At 40.6% G+C, this 17,399-nt stretch overlaps 1 protein-coding gene across 1 annotated transcript in view; it reads right to left on the bottom strand.

Annotated features, from left to right (window-relative positions):
• Nucleotides 1-17,399, bottom strand: part of Atp10b (ATPase phospholipid transporting 10B (putative)) — a 235,076-nt gene that overhangs the window by 189,089 nt on the left and 28,588 nt on the right. The window contains exon 2 of the mRNA XM_036198423.1: nucleotides 11,821-11,906. The gene's annotated coding sequence lies outside the window, so the exon portion shown is untranslated. The remainder of the gene's footprint in view (nucleotides 1-11,820; nucleotides 11,907-17,399) is intronic.

The following is a 17,399-nucleotide window of genomic DNA, read 5'->3' as shown; positions in this document are numbered from 1 at the left end:
TATCTCCAGTTTGCTTTTCCAAGTCCTATATGAGGCACTGAAAATTGAGAAACACAAAACATGACTTAATTATCATTGAAAAATTCTGAGATAAAGAGATCACTCTTGACCATTGCCACAGAGTGCCATTGAAAAGAAGGCACTAACATTGGCTCTGACCTCTAAGTTATCTGTGACTTTGCATGTGCTTAGACAAGTTCATGGTGTGTGTGTGTGTGTGTGTGTGTGTGTGTGTGTGTGTGTGTGTAAGAGAGAGGGGGAGGGAGAGAGAAAGAGAGAGAGAGAGGAGGGAGAGAGGGAGAGAGAGAGAGAGAGAGAGAGAGAGAGAGAGAGAGAGAGAGAGGAAGGGAGGAGTGCTTGAGTTTATTTCCACCATTCATTCCATCTTCTCATATATTTGTCTAAATGCTTATCTGTGGTGTACGCAGTGAAAAATAGTACTGTGACCTCTAGCGATAAAGGAAGCAGTACAGACAAGGTGCTTGTCTGCCTGAAACTTCCATGGAATGGCTCTCTTCCCTAGGGCCCAGGAAGAAAAAACAGAGAGCAAGCCAGAGCAGGCCTTCAAGTTGACCCCCCAAGGAGAGGGGTGCTCATTAGATGGTCTTTCCCACCTTCTCTCAGATAATGCAGGGGGGGTACCTTGTCTCCTTATTTACATTAAGGGGCAACTGTTATCTCTTTCATTTCCTTCCTTTTCTCTGAAGTTTAAAGGGAGAATGTTCTGGAGTATAATACATCAACCCCCCAATCCTATCCTTAGATCTATCCAGGAAGAATAAACGAGGAACTTGGCACTTGATAGCTCACTCACAGCCTGAGTCACTCCTCTGGGAAGAGGTAGTGATCCCAGTCTTAACCTTGGATGCCATTCTGTATGTGTCAGACAAAACCACCTTGGTATGTATCAATTTTGGCCTGAAAGCTGGTTGGCCCTGAAACATTCTCTATGTGGCCTTTTAGAATTGGTGCATTATGTCCATGTAGATGGAAACCAAGCCTTCACATTGTGTTAGCCTTAAAATCATAATAGATCAGAATTTTTACATCTGGAGGATATGTGAGAATCAAGAGAAAGCTGCTCCTTGTCTTTTGTATCTGTAAATAAGGAGGCATGAGCCAAACAATAAGGGCAATTTCTAAAAGGCAAAGATGGGTCTCACCTGAGAGCTAGCAAGGAAAGGGTTATCTCTGTCTTCCCACAGCAAGAAACTACATTCGGTCAACAACCTGAATGAGGAAGATATCCCAGTGTTCTCCATTATTCTGATTCTATAGGATCACAGCAAAGCCGGTTGCTTAGTTTGCATTCTTCTAACCCTGAAAGATCCCTGAGGTCAAACCATCACACAAATGCCGGGCAGCAAGATGAAGGAGCTAAGAACCCCTGATGTTTAAAGAGCATGCCCTGATTGCTCCGTGTAATACTTGTACTTCTATCTCATTTGCCAAAACTTGGTCACATGATCACATGCTTCTTGCAGAAAGCATAGGCAGGTAACTGCAAATCAGGATTCTCAGAGACCGAACTCCTTCCTTTCATTTATTTGAAGTTCAAGCGGATTAAATCTCAAATGTAAGGCACCAAATGATGACAGACTTGGAAGAAAACATAGGGATAATGAATCATGACATTTGCCTGGACAAAGATTCTTTAGATGAGATCACAAACTGAAGCAAAGATGTGTATGTACTTCTTTGTACTGATTTCTTTGTACAGAGAAATATGTATACATAGGGAAATAAGATTATATCAAAAGAAAGGACTTTTTACAGGAAATGATACACAACAGAGTAAAAAGACAGCCTTCAAAATGGGAGATATATTTGTGTACTATATAACTGGCAAAAAGTCCATATATAGAATTCACATGAAACTTAATGCAATATAAAAGAACTTGATTGAAAATGGATAAAGCTCTTATTAGATACCTCTCAAAAGAAGGCATGCAAAATATCACAGGTAAATGAAAAAATACTCAGCATCAGAAGTCTTCAAGGTTCTGCAAATTAAATTTTACTGAGTTACTCCCTTACTCCAATTAGAACGGCTATTATAAAAAAGACAAAAGGAATCAAGTATCAATGAATAAACAGAAAAAAGCAAACCATTCTGTAAAATGGATGAAATTTTACTTAATCCAGATCATTGTACACAAGTTGTGAAGGGTCTTCAAAAATTAAAAACTCAATTACCCATCAGTCCCAGCACTGATTATATATTCAAAGAGAAAGCAATCAATACAAAGAAACATGGACATTGTCATGTTTATTGTAGGACTATTCACAGTAGGCAAGACTTAGATTTTACATAAATGCCTAACAATAGATGAATAGACACAGGAAAAAATGTGTCATAGATGTGATGGAATCCTATTCAGCCATGATAATGAAATCAGTAGACTTAAAATAATGGCTGAACCTAGAAGACATTGTGATAAAAACCAGACATAAAACAACAAAAACTGCATCGCTTCCTTCTCATATGGGAATCTTATGAACATATCTCATAGAAACAGAGTGGAACAGTGATTATCTGAGTGATATCAGGGGAGAATGAGAAAGGAAAGAAAGGACAGGCACTCAACAGATCCAAAGTAATAAGATGGAGGAATAAACTCCAATGAGATCTCCTGTACTTCTAGTCTGGAGACTGGAGTTAACATGAGGATACAGTGTATACTTTACGATGGTGACTGGTTAACATGAGGATACAGTGTATACTTTACTATGGTGACTGGTTAACACGAGGATACAGTGCATACTTTACTATGGTGACTGTGGTTAACATGAGGATATAGTGTAGTGTATACCTCAGAATAGCTAAAAGAGAGCCCTTTGATTGTTCTTATCCCAAATGCAATAAACTCATAAAGTGACAGATATGTCAATCACTGATTTTAAATACCAATGTATTTATGCATCAAAGCTTTAAATCATACTCCCCAAACAGGTCTTAATAGTGATAGGATTTTCATCCCTAAGGATGTGGGGAAGGATGGATTTGGGGAGAGTAATAGTATTAGCATTCATATGGTCATTTATATCATTTATATGGAGATACTGGAAGTCTACAGGTAGGAAACCATCCTGACTGAAATGTAAATTATTCACTCTACATTAGCCCAGGGTTTCTCTGTCCCTGCTGGCTGTGCCTTCCTTTAACTCCATCTTCCAGTCTTTGTTAGTGCTGTTGATTCTTAAGGACCCATTTCAGTTTTCACTTCCTCCAATGACTTAGCCTATTCTACTCAGAAGGAAATAATCTCTCCATTCTCTAAACTTACTCAACATTGGTCTTATACTTACTTGTTGTTGCCCTGTTTTATAGGGGGATCTCTCTCTCTCTCTCTCTCTCTCTCTCTCTCTCTCTCTCTCTCTCTCTCTCTCTGTGACATTTTGAAATGCAGGTGATTTTATTATGCACAGCTGTATTTCCACAATGTCTCTGAACTTGCTATTAACTAAGAAAGCATGTCATAGAAGAGATCATCATTGTGAGTCCTAGTACCCACACTTCTTTTAGAAATCATTTACTCCTTCACCATAGTGTGTGTGTGTGTGTGTGTGTGTGTGTATCTGTCACATTTTAAAATGCAGGTGATTTTCTTATGTACAGAAGTATTTCCCACAATGCCTCTGACCTTGCTATTAACTAAGAAAGCATGTCACAGAAGAAATCATCATTTTGAGTCCTACTAACCACACTTCTTTCCTTTTAGAAATCATTTTCTCCTTCACCATAAGTATCCAACTAGAGATTTCATTGTTAATCCTCCTGTGTGTTTTTTTTTAAAGATTTATTTATTTTTTATGTATATAGAAGAGGGCACCAAATCTCATTACAGTTGGTTGTGAGCCACCATGTGGTTGCTGGGAATTGAACTCAGGACCTCCAGAAGAGCAGTCGGTGCTTTTAACCTCTGAGCCATCTCTCCAGCCCTGTTTTTTTTTTTTTTTTTTTTTATGACCTTGTAACTATTCTCCTGGCCACCAGAATGTGAGTAGAAATGGGGATCCAAGTTCCAAGGCCATCTTCACTAGGACATAGCTACTTGCTCAACCTCTTTCCCCTACTCTCACATATTTGCTGGGAAAGAACACAGTGCCCACTTTGGTCATAGGATTACAAGTCACAGGTTGAGAATAGTGGGGCCAACTATCCATCTTGTGACTTGAGATGACCTCTTGGAACTATTTGTTTCTCTCCTCTGCCCTCTCATATTTGATGAAGCCCATCTTTCTGAATGGTTATACTTGCTCTCCATAACAGTTTACCTGTGTCTTGCCTCATTCGAAAGATTAACTGGTCTTTAGTGGAAAGAAATATAGCTTCCAACCCTAATTGTCATTTTGCAAGGAGAGTGACACCTAGCATAAAATGCTGAGACTTATGTCACTTAACTGGAATTATACATGTTAAGCCCTACTGGCCCCTGGGGCATCTGCTGGAACCATAGATTCAGATTCTTGATCTTAGCTAACCAGGAGGGTTAAACAAACAGGTTTGGTCCTAGAGTTTTATTACTACTGTGGAAGCCACTCTTCAAAATATTTTTAATTAGGAGTATGTTCAGATTTCTTAAACAATGTTTTGCGCTGATCCTCACTGATTCACTCTTCTTCAATCCATCATCTTAGAAAATTGTCTGCTGCTGCCTATGTATTTTTGCTGTGTGAAACTGTCTACAAAGTTCCATTTTTCTCTTGTCTTTTTTTTTTTTTTTTTTTTTTTGCCAGAGCTGAGGACTGAACGCAGGGCCTTGCGCTTGCTAGGCAAGTGCTCTACCTCTGAGCAAAATCCCCAACCCCATGTCCTTCTTTCTTAGGAATCTATTTAGGCAATTCTGCTGAGCATTCATTTCCTGAGTGACTATTAACAATAAAATGCTTTGTATTGGTATGCTGTTTAATACTTTCCAAAGTCCTTTCACAATCTAATAGCATTTCATCTAAGAAGCTTGGGAAGTTGTGGCTGTGGCATTTGAGTATTCCTTTTCATTTTCATATTCCCACTCTTTAGATCCCCAGTCCTCCCAGAGCAGAGTGTGAAACAGCAGTTATTTAGCTATCTGTTATGAGGAATGTTATACTGCAATCATGTCTTTGCTTCAGGTAACGACATATTATTCCTTTGTGTCATTTCATAGACCCCCACAGATAAAGAATGGTTCTTGCCACTAGGGACAGAGCAATGAATAAGACAGGCAGTGTTCACATTCATAACGATCTAGTGGGCAGCTGGTGAGTCACATTTCCAGATGGTGGCTATCTGTGCATCTTGTCTGGACAACTGTTGTCCTGCTGACTCCATCATATGATTCTGATGCAGCTGGTACCCATGGAAGAAGGCAGACAGTCCAGCTCTGGCTCTTCTGAATATTGCAGTCCTCTCGATTTAGTGATTGGAGCAAGTAAAGCCATATGACCCAAATATAAGCCAGATGAGGTCATTTCTAGGATTTAGAATCTAGGAAATAGGAGACCCAAGCTCTTTTCTGACCTGTCATATTGGGCAGAGATGAATTTATCTTGAGGTCAACTGTGGCTATGTCTTTCCCCACATGTGGAGAGACAGCTTTTTCAACTGAGAGGCAGAGTCATGTAGAAGTAGTGAGGAGTTGGAGAGGCAGACACTGAGGGATTGGTAATTGTGGTAATTTGGGTGGGGGAGAAAGAATAAGCTGGTCAGATGCTACAGTGCTGACTAGCACGTAGCAAATGTTGTTTATTCATTGAGCTGAACATTACTTTTGAGCTCTTTAGTCTAGAAGTCTCCATCACCCAGTTTGGTGAGCTGAGCAGAAAACATGCTTGGTATTACTCCTCGAATGAATGGCACAGTGTTGAGTATGTCACCAGCTAGGTGAAGATGCTCAACATTTTTTTTTTTTTTTTTTTTGTATAGTTTTTAACCTATGTTTCCAAAGTAGTTCAGTGCAAAGTGGTAGAGAAGAAAATGGACTTAATCAACAGGCAGGCCTAGCTTTGATTTCTAATTTCAAAAGTAGCTGCCTAAGAAATATTCAGAAAACAGTAAGCACCACACCATGGTGGGGGGAGGGTGTAGGGAAGTCAGGGTGTGGAGTTATACATGACAGCTGATATATAGTTGAAAGCAAATGTGCTGTCTTTATCCATGGAGCCAATTTTTTTTGAGTAGCTTCTATTTTTTTTTAGAAACTCTGTCAATACTATGGATACAGGAGAAAGACAGACTTGGACTTTGCCCTCAAGGAGCTTCTGCCTCAGTGGAATGAGATGGCAATGCTAAAACACACAGATGAACAACTAGTCTGAGGAAGTGATACTGGTCACAGGAATAACAAAGAAGGGACAGAAGGGAACAGGGCCACCCACTTCGGTGGGATGAAGGCTTCTGTGGGGAGATGTTTTTCTCTGAGCTCTGAATCTCAGAACCAGTGGCATCATTTAAAGTAGACACTAAGATTATTTCTTACTCTCTTGCAGAGTGAAATAAAATGAGCCAAGTTAGATAAACTTAACACAATACTTCAGGCAGAGAAACATGCAAATACAAAGGCTGACGCTTCCATGTGTTTAAGTGCTGGAAAGAAGGCTGTGTAGCAGGGTGTAAAGTGAGCAGGGAGAACATTGGGGGATGTGATAGAGGCTAATCTCATTCTCTAGCCACTTCAAGTGCTCTATGAGGGCAGCCACCATATCAGGAGCCAGGAATGCAAGCCCAAAAGGGAAAAGGCTATCCTGAAAAGCTCTGAGCCTACTGAGATTCACCAAGTTTTGTCAGGTGAATTGATTTTCTTTAAATAACCATAGTTTGATCATGTTTCCTACCTGCTGTTATGTCTTTGCTGGTGTGACTTGATCTAGCGTCAGGGAAAGACTTCTCTCAGGTTTTCTCCATGAAGGAAACAGGAAAACAGCTGAGCAGTAAATATGAGCTTGCTCACCAGAGGAAAAAAATCAGTGAACTTCATTCTCACTAAGGACAACCCATCACTTGGTACATGAACCCACATAATATTTTGCAGTAGAAATGAGGGTCATACTCCTTAGAACCCACAGTGGCTGCTCAAACTCTCTGCTTGTGATGGATTTGTAGTAGAAGTCATGTTCAAGTACTTTCCACATTGGCTGTCCTTGGACATTTTCTGATTTCTCTATGCAAAGTCATTTGTAGGTATCACAATGTTTTATTCATGTGATTTTGAGGGTCCAGAGGGCTTAGATGAGCAGAGGAGAATTTATCTGTGAGATAGAAAAGGGTAGAGTCCAAAATTGATCAGAACTCGGGCTGAAATCAGGACACAGTGAGATGTCAACCTATTTCCTGCAAGAATGCCTTATCATTCTTTGAGAGGTCACATCCATCTTCATAGTTTTAAATACCACCTGCAGACTGATGATTTTGAATCGCACTTGTAGCTTAGACCTTCCCTTGAATACTCAATGCTAGTTGGAGGTCTCAGGCATCTCTAACTTGGCATGGCTCTGTAAAACCTATTCATAATTCATTTCTACTTGTTTTCACTAACATTCTATTCCTTCCTTATTCTCCATGATCTTTGTAAATTGCACAACCACCCACCAATTGTTCCTGGTTCAGCTTTTCTGCTCATGCCCAGTATCTAGTACATCAGCTAAGCCTTGTAGGATTCAGTTATGAATGCTGTCTCAAGTCTTTCTCCCTCATTGCTACATTCATAGTTGTTGCTCAAGTCTTGATGTCTATGACCTGCTCTGGAGAACCATGCTGCAAACTTCTCTTTACTTTTGCCCTCTCATGGTCCATTATCTACAGAAACAGATTGAGTAATGCAAATTAGCTTAACTAAACTCTCATCCCTTGACACATATTAAAAGCTTTCCATGGTGTTTTGAATGTCATTCACAGCTTCCCACCTGGATTACAAGGTGAAAAGCATATCTGTTCACTTCTGCAATCTTACACTTTGTACCTTCCATGTTCATGTCTACGTTCTGGTCACAGTGGCATTCTGACTACACCAAGACATGCCAAGCTCATCAGCTCCTTAAGGTATCATGATTAGAATAAGATGCCTTCCCAAACCTCTGTGTAGTGAACTCCTCCATTCTCACCAAAGAAGTAACACCTTCTCCTCTTCTTCTACCCAAAGTACCACCTTCATCACTACAATCCTCTATTACACTGTGTGTTCTACTCACAGGAATCTCCGAAGTTCAAAATTACACTCTTGTTATCTTATAGGTGTCTATCTGTTCATATTACATTATGATCCACCAACATAAGGAAGACATTCATCTTGTAAATGTATTGTATTCCTGGCACTGAGCAGATCTCCTCCCACAACGACCTCAATAGCTGCTGAATGAGTAAATGTGTGAAAGCTTCATGCTGATTGTAAACAATGGGGTGCATACTGGATTGTAAACAATGGGGTACATGCTTAGTTCAGCAGTTCCACCCCCATTTCAATCCTGACATGGTTTCCTAGTCTCTTTAGCCCTTTCTTCTTCTCCATTTATTTTTAATAAGGGAAATCAATCTTATCCAAGTAATATTTATTGTGTTGAATCTAAAGAGAGCTCTTTTCCTTTGACAGCACTAGGAATTGAACCTAGGGCTTCATACATGCTAGGCTTGTGCTATATCACTGAGCTATAGCTGTAGCTTGCAGATATCTGCCCAGCTTGCAGATATCTCAATAGTAAAACATTCTCTTCAGTTTCCTTTCCTGAGAAAATTGTCCAGACACTCACTATAGGATATTCATAGATTATCCGTGTATTTGTGTACAACCACTGAATATTTCTGTGAACAAAAACATTGACTCAGGTTCTACCATAATGCAATTTAGAATGTTGGGTAAATCATTTCCCATATGTTTCTGAAATTTTGGCATCTAGCTCCTCTATCTGTTACCACTGAGACCTTTGACAAATCACCCAGTGTCTCCTGGCCCCAGGATGCTCAGGGTTGAGAGTTTAAGTACTAAAAAGTAAGTTCATATCCCAGTTACTGCAATCTGGGAACATGTTCTCATTTGGAAAAAAAAAATGCGGGGAGGGAGTCTTTGAAGATGTCATTAATTTAAGGATCTAGGAGTAAAGAAATTATCATGAATTATCCAGGAAGTCCTTAAATCTAATGATAAGTCCTTATGGGAAAGAAGCAGAGGGAGATTCGAACACAGTAGTCAGTTTGACCTTGGAAGCAGAGATTGTATGAAGTGATGAAGCTTCAAGCCCTGGAATGCCAAAAGTCAGAAGCTGGAAGAGGTGGATAGTGGCTTCTCCCTTGTGCCTCTAACCAAGCATAGCTTTTGTGACCTGGGATTTCCAGCCAGCAGAACTGTAAAGGAATTCATTTCTGCTATTTTTCAGCTACCAACTGTGTGGCGTTTGCTATAGGAACCACAAGAAACCAAATACAGTAGTCATCTCCTAGAGCTGCAGTCTTTAAGCCTAGGGCTCACCTTGTGGTCACTCTCTAATGCCATCATATCTCCTGACGTCACTGGGCCTACATAAAGTGAGGAAGAAATTAATGTAGAGCAGAGACAGATGTGGAGGACAATATTATGCATATCCAATGACAAGGCCTTATTAAATTGAGAGTTCAGATGTACATGTGCTCCCCATGTAGTTGGTACTTCTCCCTCTTCTGCCTTGCCTCCTTCTCTGTAACCTCTCATTCCTTGCCCTCTCTAGTCTTTAAGTAATGAATTAGCTAATTAATTGTGTGTGTGTGTGTGTGTGTGTATGCGTGTGTGCGCACGCGTGCATACATGCGCATGTGACCTCTACCACTTTCCAAGTCTCTATAGTTAATGTAGCATCAAGAGTTTCAGGAGGTTCAGTCTTGTCCTGGGAGCCATAGAATTTTCTACTTCTACCAATGAAAACATTATTAATATAGTAATAGCCATAGTAGCTAGCAGTAACTGCCTTCCTGAAGGACCCCTTTCTCCGGCAGGATGTCTACTCCGAACCAGCAGACTGCAGAGAAATCTCACAATCTATAGTTGTTACACTATAAGCAATTACTGTCCATTTTGCCATGTTGCCTATTGTAGATCCTTATGGGAAGCCAGAATTTTGTAGGGTGAATGTTTTATCTGGTACCGTCCACCTGCACCTTGAGACCATATGGGAGTCCAGAAGGAGGAGAAAATGGCTGCTCTTCTAAGCGATCTGACTGTTGGAGCAAAAGGCTCAGAGTATAATTTGTCCCACAAACTAATTTACCAGAGTTTAAACAAAAAAAATCTTCGTTGGGTTGGAAGAGGAGGGTGGGAGGCACTAATTGCCATGGAGTGGAATATTCAAAGGTTGGCTGTAAAAACTCTCTGTAGGCTGCCTGTAGATGTCAGAACTCATCTATCACCTTTACAGGACCCATAGCCAGGGACCCCCACTGGGACAGACAACATATGCTGAGTCTTCCCCCTGAGTGCCTTGCCTGCTGCAGCAGCTGGGCCTAGACATCCACTCCACATGGCTCTGCTGCGGCCAGCCCACAGATGTGCCCAACGCCCTGGAGGCTACCCGTGGTCGCTTGCACAATGGATTGCTCTCACTTTTTACATGAATACCCGCTCCTTTTGCTCTGAAGGCAACTTTACAGATTTATTCCCACCTGTGTCTCTCTACTCCCTTGAGACTGCCTGCTTGGATAAATTGTTTGCTCTGAGTAGGTTCTGTGGCACTTTTCAGTCCCTCGGTGCTTGACCTTAATACACGTTATCCCAGAGTTATTCGTATCCCCCTCTGATCTTGCCCTCTCCCTTTGGGGCAGATGACTTTTATTTCATATAGTCCAGGTCTCCCCAGGTACATAGCGCTTGGCCTAGCACAGAAGACATACTCAGTCATTTGGTTATTGCACAACTACTTACTTTGTAATATTATGTGACAGTACATTATATAGCAATGGCTATGTCAGCTAGGAGGGATCACACAAGTAGAACTCCTGGTTGGCCAGCTTATATTTTAGTGAGGAAGCCAAGAAAATACACACACACATCTACACATGTCCAGAAAGGGGGAAAACATTGATAAATGTTACACTGTTAAATACTAGAAGAGGAACCAATGTGGAGGCCAGGAAGAGATAACAGGAGCTGGAGGCTTGGTGTGATGGATTCAGGGAGGTCCCTTCTAAGTGACAACATTTAAATTGACCCTTGGAGGGAGCTAGAAACCACTCAGACCAAGGGCTGCAGTAGGGAGGGAAGGGACCCATGCCTTAAAAGACAGGACTTGGAAGTTCCAAAGAACCAAAGCAGAAAAGAATGAAAGTATCTGAAGGGAGCCAACATGGCTAAGGCTCAGTTGCTGAGGCTGGGTGGTTGAAAGGGGAGCCCATTCAGAACCTGTGAAAGTGGCTTATTTTGAAATAGATCCTTTGTAGATGTAATATAAGATGAAGTCACACTGGATTATGGTAGACTATAGGAGATTCTAAATAAAGAACTGTGTGCATATCAGAAGAGAAAACAGGAACACAGGGAGGAAACCCATGTGCAGACAGAGAATGCCAAGGGAGGCTAAGGTGCCTCTCCTCCCGAGCCTCCCGAGAGGATGGGTCTTTCCTGATGCCTTGTCTAACACCCAGTAGCCAAAACTGTGAGAGAATTAAATTCTTAATGCTTACATTTACTCAATGTGGTGATTTGTTATGATAGCCCTAGGATACTATTGCAGGGAGCCAGGAAAAAGCTAGACTTCATTATTAGTGAGACGGAAATCCACTGGAGGGTGTTAGGTTAGTAATAGGACCTTATTTTTTAAGTAGTTTTTTAAATACTCAGATTTATGTCTTCCCCCTCTCTTATTAATCATCTAGGCACTTACCTCTGGTTTCTGATTTTAGCTCCTCTCTCCTCACAGACATGGTGGTGCCCTCTGCTATTGCTGTCTTCCTCTAGCTCCCTTCAGCCCTAGTGGAAAACATCACACATTCTGAAGTGCCATTAATTAATGCTGATGCTCTTTGCTGACATTTCCATAAAAAGTGCTTAGTTAAGGCATGGAGCATGCTCTTCTGATTCTCAACACGGTTTGCAGTGTGTGTGAGTTTAAAATCAATGACTGGATGACTAGATTCAGGTGCCCAATCAAGCCATTCATGAATGCTAACTGCCTAACTCTTGGGGGGAAATATATAACTCATGAGAAGAATGGCCAATTGGGGAAATAGGGCAGAAGGCCCTGAAGAGCACAGCTGTACACAGCTTGGTAGAATTTAGAGTTTTCAGCTGGAGGAATTATTTTCTTCATTTTGATTTTTGGATTCATTCATCATACACATCCATTTAAGCTGGTGTTTTCTGATTAGGAAATTGGACATCACATGATGGAATGCCAATGATGTGTCAGATTCTCAATCATATATTACATTATTCATTGTATTACATAATTAGGAAAATAGGTATTGTTATGATGATGAGGATAAAAATTACTTGTTGGCTTTTGTATCTTGATTTGATACTGCATGTACATCATCTTATATAACCCTACTATTTCAGAGTTGGGAGTCAATCTATGAACTTGGAACTTCATAACTAAGTAACTTTGCCTAGTTCCTTAGCTATTTAGGACTCAGTTTCCTCATCTATAAAATGGAATTAAAAGTAGCAGTATTTTAAGGGTTAAATGTAATCATAAAATACAGCATGGCCTAACATAATGATAATAATGGTAAAAATGATCTAGCATTACTATGTACCAGAGATTCTTCTACACAGATGTGTTATTATTACCCCTATTTCACAGACAAAAAGCGGACTGAGGAAACTGTCCTTTGTCATAAGCTAAAATGTGGTAGAACGGAGGACTGCATCCTCTAATTTCAGCTGCTGTTAGTACTGTAATCCAGATTTCTCACTACAGTGTTCTAGACAAAGTCTGTGCCAAAGAAGTATTTTTAATTGACAGATTATAGGCAGTATATTCTCATGGGAGAAGAAACTTGAGTCTTACTTAATAGGCTCTCCCCTTAACTTGACTTGGCTAAAGCAACTGGGTTTCACCACTTCTCTGTGCAGCAGAGCTAGGTGGCTCCTCTTACCTTCTCAGCTTTACCTCAGTCTGAAGTACTCCCTAGCTACCATTTAGGGAAGGTGATAACAGCTAAAGGAACAAATTTAAAGCATCCATACTTCAAAGCCCAGGCAAGAACTTACCTCTTCCTGGAAACTTGGAAATTTCTCTGTCCTTAGGATCCCTCTAGAGCCCTCTGCCCAGGCTTTTCTTTTACTCATTATATAGGATAGTAATACAGAATTTATTGAACCCTAGTCCTGCTTAAATATTGTCGATCCTTGGCCAGACTCTTCTACAGTTCCTCCCGGAGTTCTTGGGAAAACTTTAATAGGAATTTGCACAGTTTTGGCTGCTTCATTGTCTGTGGCCCAGGACTCCTCTGGTGATGCATTTAGCTAGCACCTCAGCAGCCAGGAGTCACTTGTGAATTTGAACTCTCTGCCCACAAAAGCCTCTAGAGATACAAACTCTCTGAGGACCAAGGTGAATCTATTTCCCTGCAGCAGTTGGGATACTGCCATTCTCTGCAATTGCTGGCTTCATTTTGATCTCCTACAGTGCCTGTATTTCACAAATCCTTTCATGTCATCTGTGCCCCTAGACAGTTGGTAGCACCCGTTCCACCCAGTTGTAGAGGTTGAGCAACAGAGATGTGTCTCATCTTTTCATAGGTAGATCTCAATTAATACAGCAATCACATATCTAGTTTCTGAGAGTTCTGTCTAATGTCCACCCTCCCCATGAGATGCTAAACTACAGGAGGAAAGGGACTGTGTTTTTGATTAACCTTCTTGTATTCAGAGTGGCATCATCCTGAATGCAGCAATGGTATAAATGAATAGAATAAGTAGCTATCATTCTCCTCAACCTAAAAAAAAAAAAAAATCTAGAGATCTTGACTAGAAAGGCAAAGATACTAATTTAAATCAGTTACTGGAAAGAGTCCACCATGGCTCTGGCAATATATACCTCAATCTGACAGAGTCCAAAGCTGGATTCCAAGTTCAGGTCTCCATTTCACTTAGGAGAACACATCCAATGGGATCTTTCCAAACAATTTAGAAATTTTAGAATTGGGAAAAGTATCCATTTCATCTTAGCACCTCCTACCCTGTTATAGTGCCTAGCAAGGAAGAATCAGGAAGTATTTGTTGGATAAGGGCAAGCATGATGGTCAAGGTGACTAGCCATAGAGGTAGAGTTCCACTTCATTTGATAAGTGCTCTACCCACATCTGTGGAAGGGGCTATGTCTAACACCTCTCTTTACTTACCTCCTTGGACACAATTCATACCACTTTACAGTAGGTGCTAGGAAAGTATTTGTAAAAGTACAGATGTATCATAGAAAGCCCAATGTGCAGAGGTGAACACCTCATGGATACCTCCTTCCACACCAGCTAAATGCATCACCAGATCTCCAAATTTGTGAAGAGCAAACAAAAATAGTCAGCCTAGAGGCATGGGACTTATCTCTTAGGAACTGCCAGGTGATAAACTATTGATTATGTCTCTAAAATGTCAGGAATATGTTTAGCCTATAGCTTGTTTTCAAAGTCTACCTACCAATAGTTTGTAATTGGTCACAACTTTGTCCGCTAGAGGATATGTAACAACATCTAGGGGCACATTTTACTGTCACCAATGGGGCAGATCTACTGATAAATGAATGGGACAAAATCAGCTACTTTCAAACATCTTTTGATAAGTGCACAGAACATTATCCTTACAGAGAAAACATTTAATAGTATTGAGACTGGGGGACTGCTGTCTTGACAAGTCCAATACAAAGTCAAGGAACCTGTTAAGTTCACATGAGAAACCTAGTGCCGACTGCATACAGCACTTGAGTCCTTTTCAATTTCCTTGCTGAAAGCAACTTGCTAAAAATCTCCAGCATCTTGAGGGGGTATCTAGAGGACTGAAGCATCCTGAATTCTGAGTGCATCCTTGAGGGGTAGCTTGGGTTCAAACTATCCAGCACTGCAGCAGGGTGTAGAATTCCTTAGAGTGATGACATTGCTTTCCTCTAGCTCCCCATTTTTCTCTTGCTGTGATCAAGGGGAAAGAATCAGTTGATCAATTCTGCATCTCTTGCAATCCCAGCCCAGGAAAGCACAGGAGGGGAACAACCAGGAATTGATATATAGCATTCAGCTGTCTGCTCAGAAGGAGTTATTTCCAGCTGACCTTACTTGCCTGCACCTGCTCCATGAATAGCCTTTTCCTTAGTGCCTTCCCTGTGGCACTCTCCTACTCTAAAAGTGTCTGTTGGTGCATCTGGCATGCAGGCTTGTAACCAGCAGGCCTGAGCTTCACTAGCTACTATATAACCTTAGACTTCTGAACCTTTGTGTGTGGGAGGAGGAGGCTACCACCAGCCAGGTTGGGCTACTACCTACCATCCACACTACCCCAGTGAATATTGCCATGAGGATCACCCTGTGCCAAGAACTATATTAAGACTGTATTATATGATTTAATCTTCACCATAATTCATTTTTCCCAGTGGGTAAATTGAAACATACAAAATGATGCCTTCTTCAAGGCCCCACTGCTTGTAGGTGGTAGAATAATTGAAACCTGTTGATCCAACCATGGAATTTCATTTTAACAATTAGGGAAAAATAGCTCTAGATAATGTGAAATGCTATGAAAACAATTTATATTTTATTCATTTTTTCACACATATTGAACACCTCTGTATATTTTAATTTAATTTAATGCTCACTGTGCTAGAGGCAGTTAACACCAAGGTCTTTTCAATTCTATCCTTTTGGAATTCACAGGGAGCCAGAGATCAAACTTCTGATATCAGACCTTGATCTGGTCTACCATCTCCTTGTAGCTTCCTGAGTTCAAAGGCTAAAAATCATAACAAAACCAAACCAAAACCAAACCAAACCACTAAAATATTTTATACACGTACCTATGCATAGAGATGTGTGTATCTCTTTGGCCAAATTACTTCTAGAATGGATGAGGGTTACATGTCTTTATGATCATTTAAAGATCCATTTAAATTTTTTGCCTTTTGTCCTATTTTTATAGTCCCATGGTAGCTTGTACCTGTCCTTGTCAGTACTTGTCCAGTACCAGTCCTATAATCATTCTGTGACAGAACATTAGATTTAGGTCCTACTGTGCTGCACTATCTTTGTTCATTATTTGGTCCCTGGTGTCTCCTCCAGGGATGCTCTATAAGTATTCTTTCCATGAACAAACTGCAGTTCTTACTAAGTGCCAATCCTTAACAAAGGTGCCCTATACACATGTGCATGCATTAATATGGCATTTTCCAAAGAAGGAAGTAGACTCAGGGGTCCACAGTTATACAGTTTGTAGGCCAGGATTCTAATCATGCTTATCCTGATCCCAAGTATGAAAGCTAGACCTGTGCAAGTCTGTAATCATCTAGGAGAATATGATCAATGCTAAAGCCTTTGGACTTCAGATTTAACCTCTTTGTATATAACATAAGGGTCAAACCTAAGATACCTCATAGTGTTATATGACGTTATTTGTGTTACTTGACAGATGCTTAGAACAGTGCTTAGCACACTGTATATATCTGCACATAAACATATTATACTCTCCTTTGGATTAAGAAGGGGTTTCAAGTCTATATATTGTTGCACATCAAATTTAGAGTCTGCATATTGAATGTAAAAATTTGATAGGAAATATTGAAATTTAAATGTGGATGATTAAAATAATGTAGCCACAATTAATACTAGTGTGTGCCTCCTACATGGCAGTTCAACATATCCATATTAAACAATCTCTGGCACTTAATGTCATCTTGTTAAATTTAATTGTCTTGTTAAATCTAAATTAAATGTATCTTAAAGAAACTATTTAGACCAGGGTTTTAAGTTATCTGCTCAGTTTAGACATTGAACCAACACTGTTTGCAATACTGCTGATTTGTGGTTTGGCACACTGAACTGGACATTTCTGGGTGCCCACACTGATTGAATTGCACCTGCCCAGGAGGGCCACCTGGGACTAACCCATGAACTCTGGAGCCAGAAACCTGTCTTGCAGTTTGCCAAGGCAGCAGGCACAGAGAAATATGAGGCACTTAAAAACATTTACACAGTGCTTACGGCAGCCTGGGACATTGCAGAGGATCCCACTGTCCTGTTTGTGGATGACAATTGTGTGTGTGAGCAGACAGCCATAGGTTTGATATGGGGAGGGTATGGGAGCTCTCCAGAGAACTGAAGCAATGTGAGGAATGTATGTGGTGAGTGACAGCTCAAGCTCACTGGACTGTGGAAGCTGACAATTCCCATACTCTGCAAGCTGTAGATCTGGGAGAGACAGAGTCCATAGCACAAAGCCTAAGATCCCTAAGAATGGATGGTTTAAGGGTGAGTGTGAGAG

Source organism: Onychomys torridus, chromosome 8 (genome assembly GCF_903995425.1).
Source record: "Onychomys torridus chromosome 8, mOncTor1.1, whole genome shotgun sequence".
NCBI lineage: Eukaryota > Metazoa > Chordata > Mammalia > Rodentia > Cricetidae > Onychomys > Onychomys torridus.
The sequence above is the reverse complement of the archived record's forward strand: the minus strand, read 5'-3'. Positions and strand labels throughout refer to the sequence as shown.